The 14,111-nt window shown below is 40.8% G+C and overlaps 1 pseudogene; it reads right to left on the minus strand.

Moving 5' to 3' along the window:
* Positions 1-11,495, minus strand: part of LOC110310730 (uncharacterized) — a 150,344-nt pseudogene extending 138,849 nt beyond the window's left edge.
* Positions 11,496-14,111: the final 2,616 nt, after the last annotated feature.

Here is a 14,111-nt window from a genome sequence, read left to right on the forward strand (position 1 = left end):
AGGATATTAAGACTTCTGGTGAGTGGAACACAGCATCTGCTCCAATCTTTAAACAGTGACAACGATAACAACTAACCCCAGAGATTACCAGATGGCGAAAGGTAAACATAATAATCTTACTAACAGAAACCAAGACTACTCACCATCATCAGAACCCAGCAATCCCACTTCGCCCAGTACAGGGCACCCCCACACACAGGAGAAGCTAGACCCGGATCTAAAAGCATATCTCATGATGATGGTAGAGGACATCAAGAAGGACTTTAATAACACACTTAAAGAAATACAGGAGAACACTGCTAAACAGGTAGAAGATATTAAAGAGGAAGCACAAAAATCCCTTAAAGAATTGCAGGAGAACACTGCTAAACAGGTAGAAGACATTAAAGAGGAAGCACAAAAATCCCTTAAGGAATTGAAGGAAAACCAGACCAAACAGGTGATGGAATTGAATAAAACCATCCAAGACCTAAAAAGGGATGTAGAGACAATGAAGAAAACCCAAATTGAGGCAACGCTGGAGATAGAAACCCTAGGAAAGAAATCTGGAACAAGAGATGAAAGAGAGAATCTCAGGTGCAGAAGACTCCATAGAGAACATCGGCACGACAATCAAAGAAAATACAAAATCCAAAAAGATCCTAACTCAAAACATCCAGGAAATCCAGGACAAAATGAGAAGACCAAACCTACGGATAATAGGAGTAGATGAGAATGAAGATTTTCAACTCAAAGGACCAGCAAATATATTCAACAAAATTATAGAAGAAAACTTCCCAAACCTAAAGAAAGAGATGCCCATGAACATACAAGAAGCTTACAGAACTCCAAATAGACTGGACCAGAAAAGAAATTCCTTCTGACACATAATAATCAGAACAACAAATGCACTAAATAAAGATAGAATACTAAAAGCAGTAAGGGAAAAAGGTCAAGTAACACAGAAAGGCAAGCCTATCAGAATTACACCGGATTTTTCACCAGAGACTATGAAAGCCAGAAGTGCCTGGGCAGATGTTATACAGAAACTAAGAGAACACAATTTCCAGCCCAGGCTACTATACCCAGCCAAACTCTCAATTACCATAAATGGAGAAACCAAAGTATCCCACGACAAAACCAAATTCACACATTATCTTTCCACCAATCCAGCCCTTCAAAGGATAATAACAGAAAAAAACCAATACAAGGACGGAAACCAGGTCCTAGAAAAAGCAAGAAGGTAATCCCTCAACAAACCTAAAAGAAGACAGCCACAACAACAGAACACCAACTCTAACAACAAAAATAGAAGGAAGCAACAATTACTTCTCCCTAATATCTCTTAATATCAATGGACTCAACTCCCCAATAAAAAGACATAGACTAACAGGCTGGCTACAGAAATAGGACCCAACATTTTGCTGCTTACAGGAAACTCATCTCAGAGAAAAAGGGTAGACACTACCTCAGAATGAACGGCTGGAAAACAATTTTCCAAGCAAATGGTAGGAAGAAACAAGCTGGAGAATCCATTATAATATCTGATAAGATTGACTTCCAACCCAAAGTCATCAAAAAAGACAAGGAAGGACACTTCATTCTCATCAAAGGTAAAATCCTCCAAGAGGAACTATCAATTCTGAATATCTATGCTCCAAATACAAGGGCAGCCTCGTTCATTAAAGATACCTTATTAAAGCTCAAAGCACACATTGTACCTCACACAATAATAGTGGGAGACTTCAACACACCACTTTCACCAATGGACAGATCATGGAAGCAGAAACTAAACAGGGACACAGTGAAACTAATAGAGGTTATGAAACAAATGGATCTGACAGATATCTACAGAACATTTTATCCTAAAACGAAAGGATATACCTTCTTCTCAGTACCTCACGGTACCTTCTCCAAAATTGACCACATAATTGGTCACAAAACAAGCCTCAACATATACAAAAATATTGAAATTGTCCCATGCATCCTATCAGATCACCATGGACTAAGACTGATCTTCAATAACAAAATAAATAATAGAAAGCCAACACACATGTGGAAACTAAACAACACTCTTCTCAATGATAACTTGGTCAAGGAAGGAATAAAGAAAGAAATTAAGGACTTTCTGGAGTTTAATGAAAATGAAGCCACAACATACCCAAACTTATGGGACACATTGAAAGCATTTCTAAGAGGAAAACTCATAGCTCTGAGTGCCTCCAAAAAGAAACTAGAGAGAGCACACATTAGCAGCTTGACAACACACCTAAAAGCTCTAGAATGAAAGGAAGCAAATTCACCCAAGAGGAGTAGACTGCAAGAAATAATCAAACTCAGGGGTGAAATCAACCAAGTGGAAACAAGAAGAACAATTCAAAGAATCAACCAATCAAGGAGCTGGTTCTTTGATAAAATAAACAAGATAGATAAACCCTTAGCCAGACTCACTAGAGGGCATAGGGAAAGTATTCTAATTAACAAAATCAGAAATGAAAAGGGAGATATAACAACAGACCCTGAAGAAATCCAAAACACCATCAGATCCTTCTACAAAAGGCTATACTCAACAAAACTGGAGAACCTGGATGAAATGGACAAGTTTCTAGACAGATACCAGGTACCAAAGTTAAATCAAGATCAGGTTAATGATCTAAACAGTCCCATATCCCCTAAAGAAATAGAAGCAGTCATTAATAGTCTCCCAACCAAGAAAAGCCCAGGACCAGATGGGTTTAGTGCAGAGTTCTATCAAACCTTCAAAGAAGATCTAATCCCAGTTCTTCACAAACTATTCCACAAAATAGAATCAGAAGGTACTCTACCCAACTCATTCTATGAAGCCACAATTACTCTGATACCTAAACCACATAAAGACCCAACAAAAATAGAGAACTTCAGACCAATTTCCCTTATGAATATTGATGCAAAAATCCTCAATAAAGTTCTTGCTAACCGAATTCAAGAACACATCAAAACAATCATCCATCCTGACCAAGTAGGTTTCATCCCAGGGATGCAAGGATGGTTCAATATACGGAAATCCATCAATGTAATCCATTATATAAACAAACTCAAAGACAAAAACCACATGATCATCTCATTAGATGCTGAAAAAGCATTTGACAAAATCCAACACCCGATCATGATAAAAGCCTTGGAAAGATCAGGAATTCAAGGCCCATACCTAACCATGATAAAAGCAATATACAGCAAACCAGTAGCCAACATCAAAGTAAGTGGTGAGAAGCTGGAAGCAATCCCACTAAAATCAGGGACTAGACAAGGCTGCCCACTCTCTCCCTACCTATTCAACATTGTACTTGAAGTCCTAGCCAGAGCAATTAGACAACAAAAGGAGATCAAGGGGATACAAATCGGAAAAGAAGAAGTCAAAATATTGCTTTTTGCAGATGATATGATAGTATACATAAGTGACCCTAAAAATTCCACCAGAGAACTCCTAAGCCTGAACAATAGCTTCGGTGAAGTAGCTGGATAAAAAGTTAAGCAAGTCAATGGCCTTTCTGTACACAAAGGATAAACAGGCAGAGAAGGAAATTAGGGAAACAACACCCTTCTCAATAGTCACAAACAATATAAAATACCTTGGCGTGACTCTAACTAAGGAAGTGAAAGATCTGTATGACAAGAACTTCAAGTCCCTGAAGAAAGAAATTAAAGAAGATCTCAGAAGATGGAAAGACCTCCCATGCTCATGGATTGGCAGGATCAACATTGTAAAAATGGCTATCTTACCAAAAGCAATCTACAGATTCAATGCAATCCCCATCAAAATTCCAACTCAATTCTTCAACGAATTAGAAAGGGCAATCTGCAAATTCATCTGGAACAACAAAAAACCTAGGATAGCAAAAACTCTTCTCAAGGATAAAAGTACCTCTGGTGGAATCACCATGCCTGACCTAAAGCTGTACTACAGAGCAATTGTGATAAAAACTGCATGGTACTGGTATAACGACAGACAAGTAGACCAATGGAACAGAATTGAAGACCCTGAGATCAACCCACATACCTATGGTCACTTGATCTTTGACAAGGGAGCAAAAACCATCCAGTGGAAAAAAGACAGCATTTTCAACAAATGGTGCTGGCACAACTGGCGGTTATCATGTAGAAGAATGCGAATTGATCCATTCCTATCTCCTTGTACCAAGGTCAACTCTAAGTGGATTAAGGAACTCCACATAAAACCAGAGACACTGAAACTTATAGAGGAGAAAGTAGGGAAAAGCTCGAAGATATGGGTACAGGGGGAAAATTCCTGAATAGAACAGCAAAGGCTTGTGCTGTAAGATCGAGAATCGATATATGGGACCTAATAAAGTTGCAAAGCTTCTGCAAGGCAAAAGACACCGTCAATAAGACAAAAAGACCACCAACAGATTGGGAAAGGATCTTCACCTATCCTAAATCAGATAGGGGACTAATATCCAATATATATAAAGAACTCAAGAAGGTGGACTCCAGAAAATCAAATAACCCCGTTAAAAAATGGGGCTCAGAACTGAACAAAGAATTCTCACCCGAGGAATACCGAATGGCAGAGAAGCATCTGAAAAAATGTTCAACATCCTTAATCATCAGGGAAATGCAACTCAAAACAACTCTGAGATTCCACCTCACACCAGTCAGAATGGCTAAGATCAAAAATTCAGGTGACAGCAGATGCTGGCAAGGATGTGGAGAAAGAGGAACACTCCTCCATTGTTGGTGGGATTGGAAGCTGGTACAACCACTCTGGAAATCAGTTTGGTGGTTCCTCAAAAAATTGGACATAATTCTACCAGAGGATCCAGCAATACCTCTCCTGGGCATATATCCAGAAGATGTTCCAACCGGTAAGAAGGACACATGCTCCACTATGTTCATAGCAGCCTTATTTATAATAGCCAGAAGCTGGAAAGAACCCAGATGCCCCTCAACAGAGGAATGGATACAGAAAATGTGGTACATTTACACAATGGAGTACTACTCAGCTATTAAAAGGTATGAATTTATGAAATTCCTAGGCAAATGGATGGAGCTGGAGGGCATCATCCTGAGTGAGGTAACATATTTACAAAGGAACTCACACAATATGTACTCACTGATAAGTGGATATTAGCCCAAAAACTTAGGCTACCCAAGATATAAGATACAATTTGTTAAACGCATGAAACTCAAGAGGAACGAAGACCAAAGTTGGACATTGTGCCCCTTCTTGGAATTGGGAACAAAACACCCATGGAAAGAGTTACAGAGACAAAGTTTGGAGCTGTGAAGAAAGGATGGACCATCTAAAGACTGCCATATCCAGGGATCCATCCCATAATCAGCTTCCAAATGCTGACACCATTGCATACACTAGCAAGATTTTGCTGAAAGGACCCAGATATAGCTGTCTCTTGTGAGACAATGCCGGGGCCTAGCAAACACAGAAGTGGATGCTCACAGTCAGCTATTGGATGGATCACAGGGCCCCCAATGGAGGAGCTAGAGAAAGTACCCAAGGAGCTAAAGGGAACTGCAACCCCATAGGTGGAACATTATTATGAACTAACCAGTACCCCAGAGCTCTTGACTCTAGCTGCATTTGTATCAAAAGATGGCCTAGTCGGCCATCATGGACTTGCCAACTTTATATGCCCCAGTACAGGGGAATGCCAGGGCCAAGGGGTGAGGGTGGGTGGGTGGGGGACTGGGGGGGAGTGTATTGGGGACTTTTTGGATAGCATTGGAAATGTAATTGAGGAAAATACCTAATTTAAAAAAATGAAAAAAAAATTGATTTTTTGTATCAAAGAGAAACATAGCTAAAATCAATATACAAACATATATTTTGGTCATGTTACATGTCTTTCAGCATATATTATGTGCTTTTGGATCCATTTTATATGAAGCTTACATTACTTTTTAAAAATATATTCTTTAATAGAATTAAGTATTTTATGTTTAATCTAAGTTGATGGTAAAGATCAATAATGAATGATAAGAACTCTGTTTAAGCATATTAATTTTATAATACCTAAATGGCATAATTAACTCAGCATATCCTTGAATATAATTGTATGCACTAGATCACATGCCTAAAGATGAATATACAAAATACCAATATCAAGTGGACTGGCCATTCCCATCAAATGGGAATGCCTGCAGAATTCCTTCAGTATTCTAGACTGTTCTGTGCTTGGGCTACAACAGTGTTAATACAGACTCACTTATTTCCTTTTCAACCTTATTAAATACATAAGGTGTATGGGTTTAATGTATTGCAGGTGAAATAACTCAGTTATACTAACATGCACTGATAGATTATCGATGTATTATATTTGAGGTCCAAGGGGTGCAAAGCATTTTTTCCAAGTTACCAACAGTTTCTTCCAATTTTAATCTCTGGTAGTGAAAGGTACTTTGATGTCCAAAGCCTTTATCACCCAATCAAAAATGTTACTCACGAGTGTTAGTGCATTAAGGTTGTGGGATAGTGTAATCACTCAGCATGAAAACAAGAACTGACACAAATTCAAAGTATGATTTTATAAGTGTCATTCATGCCCTAAATCACAAAGGGCAGTTTAACTGAAGGACCTGTGCATAGCTCACATCTCCAAAGCACTTAACTTAATGACCATCTGGCCATCTTTATTGCTGTGTTGTAACCATACAACATATAAACCCTGATGGTGTTTGGAAAAAAATCACAAAACACTCTAAGGATTTACTGCTGTGTGGTTATTTTTAAATTTATGTATTTTGCGTTAATATTCCCAACATCTGGGTGCCTTCTCATGGTTAAAATAGAATAGAAATTCTTGATATGCTTGCACCTGTGAATGGATGAGTCAGATATTCCTGGGTTTGTTTCTAAAGTTAGCACACGCTTGCGCTCAGCCTAGTACTGGGGCACCATGTGCAATTCTTTCTTCTGACACTCTCTTGTCTGATACATAAAGCACATATTAGGAGGATCAGCCACATGTGTGGTTTTTTCTGTGGTATTTTCCATTATAGACCATGAACATATTTACATTATACAATTTTTCAGAAAAAATAACATTATCCAGATATTTTTCAGAGTGATTAAAAAACAAAAGTGATTATTTTCTGTTACAGCTGAATGGAGGCTTAAAGTTGGATGGGAAATTGTCACCATTCATTTAAAACATTCAGGACACTTGACATCATCAGATCTGGGATCTTTCTATAAAAGTGGCTACTCAGGGTTTAGATTAAGAAAAAAAAACATTAATGGTTTGTTTATTTTTATTGAAAATAGATTCTTCTCTCAGACAGTGCATCCTAGTCACGGTTTCCCCCAACCCCATTCCTTTCAGCTACCCCATCTTCCCAGCAATACCAAGTAATTTATCACCACCTTCCAGGGGACTGACTGACTCTCTCTCTCTCTCTCTCTTATAGAAAAATATATGTATTTTTTATATTTTTATATTTTATACTTTATATTTCATAGTATCAAAAGGTCTTTATTTCATTTTTTATTTGTTTATTTATTTGTTCACTTTACACTTGAATCAGAGTCTCCCTCCTTCCTTTCCTCTCAATCTTACCCTTACAAATACTAAGCATTACCCACTTCCTTTCTTTTCAGAGAAGGTGAAGCTGCCCTAGGGTACCATACCATCCTGTGAAATCTAGTCTTAGGAGGACTAAGAGCATCCTACCACACACTGAGGGCAACCACGCAGGCCAGCTTGGGTAAGCGGATCTAGTAGCAGACAACAGAGTAAGAGACAGTCCACACTCCAATGGTTGTGGTACCTACATAAAGACCAAGCTACACATCTGCTACAAATGGGTAGGGAGTTTAAGTACAGTCCCTGCATGCTTGTTGATTACTGGTTCAGTCTCTGGAAGCCCCCAACAGCCCCAGTTAGTTGACTCCGTAGGTGTTCTTCTGGTGTCCTTGGCCACACCAGCTCACCCAGTCCTACCTCCCACTCTTCCACAAGATTCTCCAAGCTCCACCTTATGTGTGGTTGTGGGTCTGCATCTCTTTCCATAAGCTGCTGGATGAAGCCTCGATTATGCTAGGTTCCTGTCTGCCACCATAGCAGAGTATTAACAGTGTCAGGTATTGACTCTTTTCCATGGGATGGGTCTCAAGTTGAGCCAGTCACTGGTTGGCTGTTCCCTCAATCTCTACTCCATATTTAACCCTGCACATTATGTAGGCAGAAAAAACTTAGGATGAGGGTGTCCTGGGTGGGTTGATATACCCCTCCTTCCACTGGAAGTTCTACCTGGCTACAGGAGGTGGCCACTTCAGTCTCCATATCCCCAGCTGCTAGGAGTTTCAGCTAGGGTCATACCCCTAGATTCTCAGTAGCCTCTTATATCCCAAGTGTCTAGCTAGTCTCAAAAATGCCTCAAATAAATTTCTATTCTCTCTCCCATCCGTCTCCTGCCTTCATTCTCCCCACCCCCTTTCCCTTCTTCACCCCCTCTCCCACCCAGTTCTCTCCCTCCATCCACCTTCTATGATTATTTTGTTTTCCCTTCTGAGTAAGTTTCATGTATCCTCCCTTGGGTCCTCCTTGATACCTAGTTTCTTTGTGTCTATGGATTATAGCATAGTTATCCTGTACTTTATGGCTAATATCCACTTATAAGTGACTACATACCACTGGGTCGAGGTTACTTCACTCAGGATGATATTTTTTGTCTTTGTTTTTAATAGTCAAATAAGATTCCATTGTGTAGAAGTACCACATATTCTTTATCCATTCTACAGTCATCCTGAGTTAGTTTGATGGTTAGTTTCGTGGTATCCCATAATCAGCCACCAAACGCAAACACTATGGCATATGCCAACAAAATTTTGCTGAAAGGACTCTAATATAGCTGTCTTTTGTGAGGCTAGGCCAGTGCCTGGCAAATACAGAAGTGGATGCTTACAGTCATCTATTGGATGGAACACAGGGCCCACAATGGAGGAGCTAGAGAAAGTACCCAAGGAGCTGAAGGGGTTTGCAACCCTATAGGTGGAACAACAATATGAACTAACCAGTACCCCCAGAGCTCATGTCTCTAGCTGCATATGTATCAGAAGATGGCCTAGTCTGCCATCACTGGAAAGAGAGGCCTCTTGGTATTGCAAACTTTATATGCCCCAGCACAGGGGAATGCCAGAGCCAAGAATTGGGAGTGGGTGGGTTGGGGAGCAGGTTTGGGGGAGGGTATAGGGGACTTTCGGGATAGCATTTGAAATGTAAATGAAGAAAATATCTAATAAAAAATGGAAAAAATCAGTTAGTTTCATTATTTTTCTGTTTAGTTTCTCTCTGGATGACCTGACTATTGGTGAGAGATAGGTGTTGAAGTTTCCCACTATGAATGTGAGAGGTTCAGTGTGTGATTTAAGATTTTAGTGATGTTTCCTTTATGAATGTATGTAGCCTTGCCTTTGGCCACAGATGTTCAGAACTGAGACTTTATCTTGGTAGATTTCTCCTTTAGTGAATATGAAGTCACCTTCCCCATCTCTTTCGATTGATTTTGGTTGAAGGTTCGTTTTATTAGATATTAGAATGGCTTCTCTGGCTTGCTTTCTGAATCTGTTTGTTTGGAAAAACAAACATAGCCCTTTACTGAGAGACAATACCTATTGCTAAGGTATGGTTCTTACATGCATCAGATTGATGGCTCCTGCTTTAGCATCCACTCTGTTAGCCTGGGCCTTTTAGTAAGGAATTGAGTCCATTGATGTTGAGAGATATTAACAACCAATGATTGTTAATTCTTGTTATTTGATGTTGAAGTTGTTAATGTGCTCTCTCTCTCTCTCTCTCTCTCTCTCTCTCTCTCTGTGTGTTAGTCTTGCTATAGTGCAATTATTTATTTTCTTTGATTTCTTCAGTGTAGTTTACATCCTTCTTGTGTTTTCTGAAGGACTGGATTTGTGGATTGATATTTAAATTTTGTTTTTGTCTCAGACTTTCTCCATCTATGGTGATTGAGAGTTTTGTTGGGTGTTTTTTCTAGGTTGTCATCTGTGGTTTCTTAGGGGCTTCAAGGCATCTGTCCAGGGCCTTCTAGCTTTTAGAGTCTCTGTTGAAAAGTTGAACATAATTCTAATAGGTCTGCCTTTGTATGTTACCTGGTATTTTTTCCCTTGCAGCTTTTAATATTACTTCTTTATCCGTAGATTTGGTTTTGGTTGTGATGTAGAAGGGGATTTTCTCTCTGGTCCAGTCTAGGTGGTGTTCTGTAAGCTCCTTGTATGTTTATAGGCATCTCTTTTATAGACTGGGGAATTTTTCTTCTATAATTTTGTTGAAAATATTTTTGGGTCCTTGGATCTGGGACTCCTCATCTTCTTCTATTCCTATTCGTCTTTGGTTAGGTGTCTCTTTTTTTTTTTTTTTTTCATAGTATCCTAGATTTCCTGGATATTTTGTGTCAGGATTTTTTTTTAAGATTTAATATATTCTTTGACTCATGTATCAGTTTCTTCTGTACTATCTTCTACTCCTGGGATTCTCTCTTCCATCTCCTGTATTCTGTGATGCTAGTGATTGTAGTTCCTGTTCTCTTTTCTAGGTTTTCCATCTTCAGGATTCTCCCAGTGTGTGTTTTCATTATTGTTTCTATTTCTATTTTCAGGTCTTGAACAGTTTTATTCATTTCCTTCATCTGTTTCATTGTATTTTTCTGAATTTCTTTGAGGTATTTATTAATTTCTTCTTAAAAGGCCTCTACTATCTTTATAAGATTGGATTTAAGGTCATTTTCTTGTATCTTGGTTCTGTTTGGATACCCAGGGCTTAGTCTAGAATTGCCATATAATCCTGGCTCTTATTGTGATCTTACACTCTCTTTTAGCCCTCTGATTGTATCTGGATGTCCTTGGTACAGCAGGTCTCCTGGACAGCCTAGGGCTGAACAATGGAACTCAGGGGGCATTGTATGTGTCAGACCACCTGGGTATATCCTAGGGGACACAGCTGACAGGGGATTGAGAGTAGGGAAAAGTATCTAATCTGCATGTTCCTGGTATAGCAGGACAGATGAAGGTGGGCAGAAACAGTGGCAGAAGAATAGACCTGTGAAACAGGGAACAGCGTGCAGCTCAGCTCACAGAAGGCTCAGTGCATCTGCTCCTTCCTCAGAGGGCTACGTGCATAAGGGACTGTTGGGGTACGTGTGTGTGCATCTAATCTGGATGTTCCTTGTGCCCAGTGATGACCAGACAATGGATCTGGGGTATGGGTGATGGCAGCATGTAGTTCAGGGCAGCTGGGCATGCCCCTGGGGGACTCAGTGGGAGTGGGCATGACAACATGGTGGTTAAAGGATCTAACCTGGAAGTTTTTGGTGCTGCAGTCCTGGTGAAGGCGGGCTGAGTGGTGACTGTACAATGAGTAACGCTCAGGCAACCAGTCTTCATGTTTTAAAGGGAAAAAGTCCACGTGGTGTTCTGAATTTTTCACATAATTGACTCCTGGTTTCTGAAGCACCATAAATACTGGACCATTGCCAAGACTCAGTGTCATGTCGCAGCTACACAGGGCCTCCGGGGCAGGTCCTGTGTGAGGTCCTGGCTGCCTCATGCCTCCCTGCCGTTAATGTCTGCCACTCCAGGCTCATCAGGCTCAATATTTGAGCTTCTAGCCCATAGCTGAATTCTCTGCTTCCCAGCAGGGCAAGCAACGCTGCCACAATTGCAGCAGCTGCATGATGGGCACCGGCTTGTGGGTCTAAGACCGGCCCTACTCAGTTAAGACATGTTTCCAAGGAAACCCTAGATTACTGCACAGCACCCAGACCTTGGTGCCAGCTACCCTGAAGATTGACTCACCAGGCACCACTGGGACAAATCGATGCCTCATCCACTCTACCTTCCTTCAGGGAAAGCAGCACAGGCTGAAGCTATCATGGCTCTATGTAGGTGGCTGGCCAGCCAGCAGACCTAGGGCCAGCAATACTTAGCAATGACTTTGTTTTTGTGGGAGCTCCAGGGACCGCATATCTCCCTGTTGTGGGTGGTGGCAGCCTTAAGTCATCAGGAATGACTTTTTTTTTTTTTTTAAGATTTTTATTTATTTATTATTATATGTAAGTACACTGTAGCTGTCTTCAGACAGACCAGAAGGGGGCGTCAGATCTCATTACGGATGGTTGTGAGCCACCATGTGGTTGCTGGGATTTGAACTCTGGACCTTCGGAAGAGCAGTCGGGTGCTCTTACCCACTGAGCCATCTCACCAGCCCCCAGGAATGATTTTTTTCCTTGCAGCCTGCTGGCTGAGACAGAGCAGCAGGGGATATGGATTCATGATCCCCCATGGTTGGCTCTGTTCAGCCATCTTTCCTCCCTATTTTGTGAATCCACATTTTAAAAGCATATTCCCATAAGGCTTGTGGAAGCATCCTAATGGAATTACTTTATTATAAAAGAGGCCCGAGAACGTGCTTTCCCCAAGCATCATATGACTACATAGTTTTTAAAGAGGCCCTCTGTAAGGGAGAGGCCCTCCACAGACCCAATCTGCAGTGCCTTGAGCATCTTGACTTGAGCTTCCTCTTTCTCATGGTTCCTCATCCCATTTCTTTGGGATGCCAAGAAGCAAGGTGCACTATTCATAACTTGCTTCCATAAATTAAGCACTAGGATGCAATCATGGCAGGGTTGGTATTCTAGAAATGAGTTTCTAGCTCCATTTGCTTCTCTTTCTACTCAGCCTACAGAAGCTTCTTAGATGTACAACCGGGAATGTGAGCCAATGCACAGGGTGTCCATCCTTTATGTCTCCACAGCCACCCCACTGTCTCCAGGGCAAATGCACAGGGTGTCCGTACTTTATGTCTCCACAGCCACCCCACTGTCTCCAGGGCAAATGCACAGGGTGTCTGTCCTTTATGTCTCCACAGCCACCTACTGTCTCCAGGGCTATGATTAGGTGCACAGGGTGTCCGTCCTTTATGTCTCCACAGCCACCCTACTGTCTCTAGGGCTATGGTTAGGTGCAGGTTCAGGACAGGAAATCGTTCAGGGGCAAAAACACTAACCTTGTAGATCTGTCAACCTGAGTTTAATCACTCCCTTTTTAAATTTTTTAATTATGTCTTATTAGTTAAGACAATTTTCAAATTTAAATATATTTTGATCTTATCCTTCCCCTCTCCCAAGTCCTACCAGATCCTCTCTCCCTCCCTATCCAGCCACCCAACTTTTTCTTTCTCAAAATCAAAAAAAGCACAACACAAACCTCCACCCCATAACCAAGAAAATCAAATAAAATCACACTCAAAAAGAAAACTAAATAATAAATAAACAGACAAAAGTCCATCAAACTATAACCAAGTAAAAGTACACAAACACTTGCGAAGTCCACTGCACGTTGGTCAACTACTGTTGACCATGAGCTGCTCTGGAATGGTTGAAATGTACCCAGTGTCGATCTACTGGGGAAAACCACTGGGTGGAGGGACATAGTTTCTAAAATTGGAGGGAATTTGGGAGGCAATGTAGAAGCCTAGTGCAGTAAAATCTCCCAGGATTCTATCAGATGACGCTAGCAAGGGACCCTAGCAATGGAGGGTTCACGTGGTGTGACTAGGAAGCCGATTGATCCACAAAAGCTTGGACCTACATTCTATCCTGCTGTAAGATGTTCTGGGGCAATGGAAGCACAGGATATGTGGGAGTGGCCAGCCAATGACTGGTCTAATTTGAGGCCCATGTCATGAGAAGAAGCCTATAACTTATACTTCCTGGATAGCCAAGGGACTGGAGGCTGGATAGTCCAGAGACTTAATAAAGGAAAGTCACCCCAAAATGGGCCAAAATAGGGTTGAAACGAATTTATGTTTTCTGACAAGCTGGGCTTTTTCTCTTTTTAAATTTATTTTCTCATACCATACATTCTGACCACAGTTTTCTCTCCCTTCCCTCCAGTCAGTGCCTCCCCCCCCCCATAAAATAAAATAACAATAAAAATAAAATAAAATAACAATAAAAATAAAATAAAATGATGCCTAATGATATTCTGCATTACTCAATATGAGTTTCTAGGCCAATTCTCATCAGAGAGGCTTCCTCCAGCAGCTGATCAGGGCAAATTCTGAGACCCACAGCCAGACATTGTGTAGAGAGGCCCCAAATTGCAG

Source organism: Mus caroli, unplaced genomic scaffold (assembly GCF_978045245.1).
Source record: "Mus caroli unplaced genomic scaffold, Mus_caroli_1 scaffold_16, whole genome shotgun sequence".
NCBI lineage: Eukaryota > Metazoa > Chordata > Mammalia > Rodentia > Muridae > Mus > Mus caroli.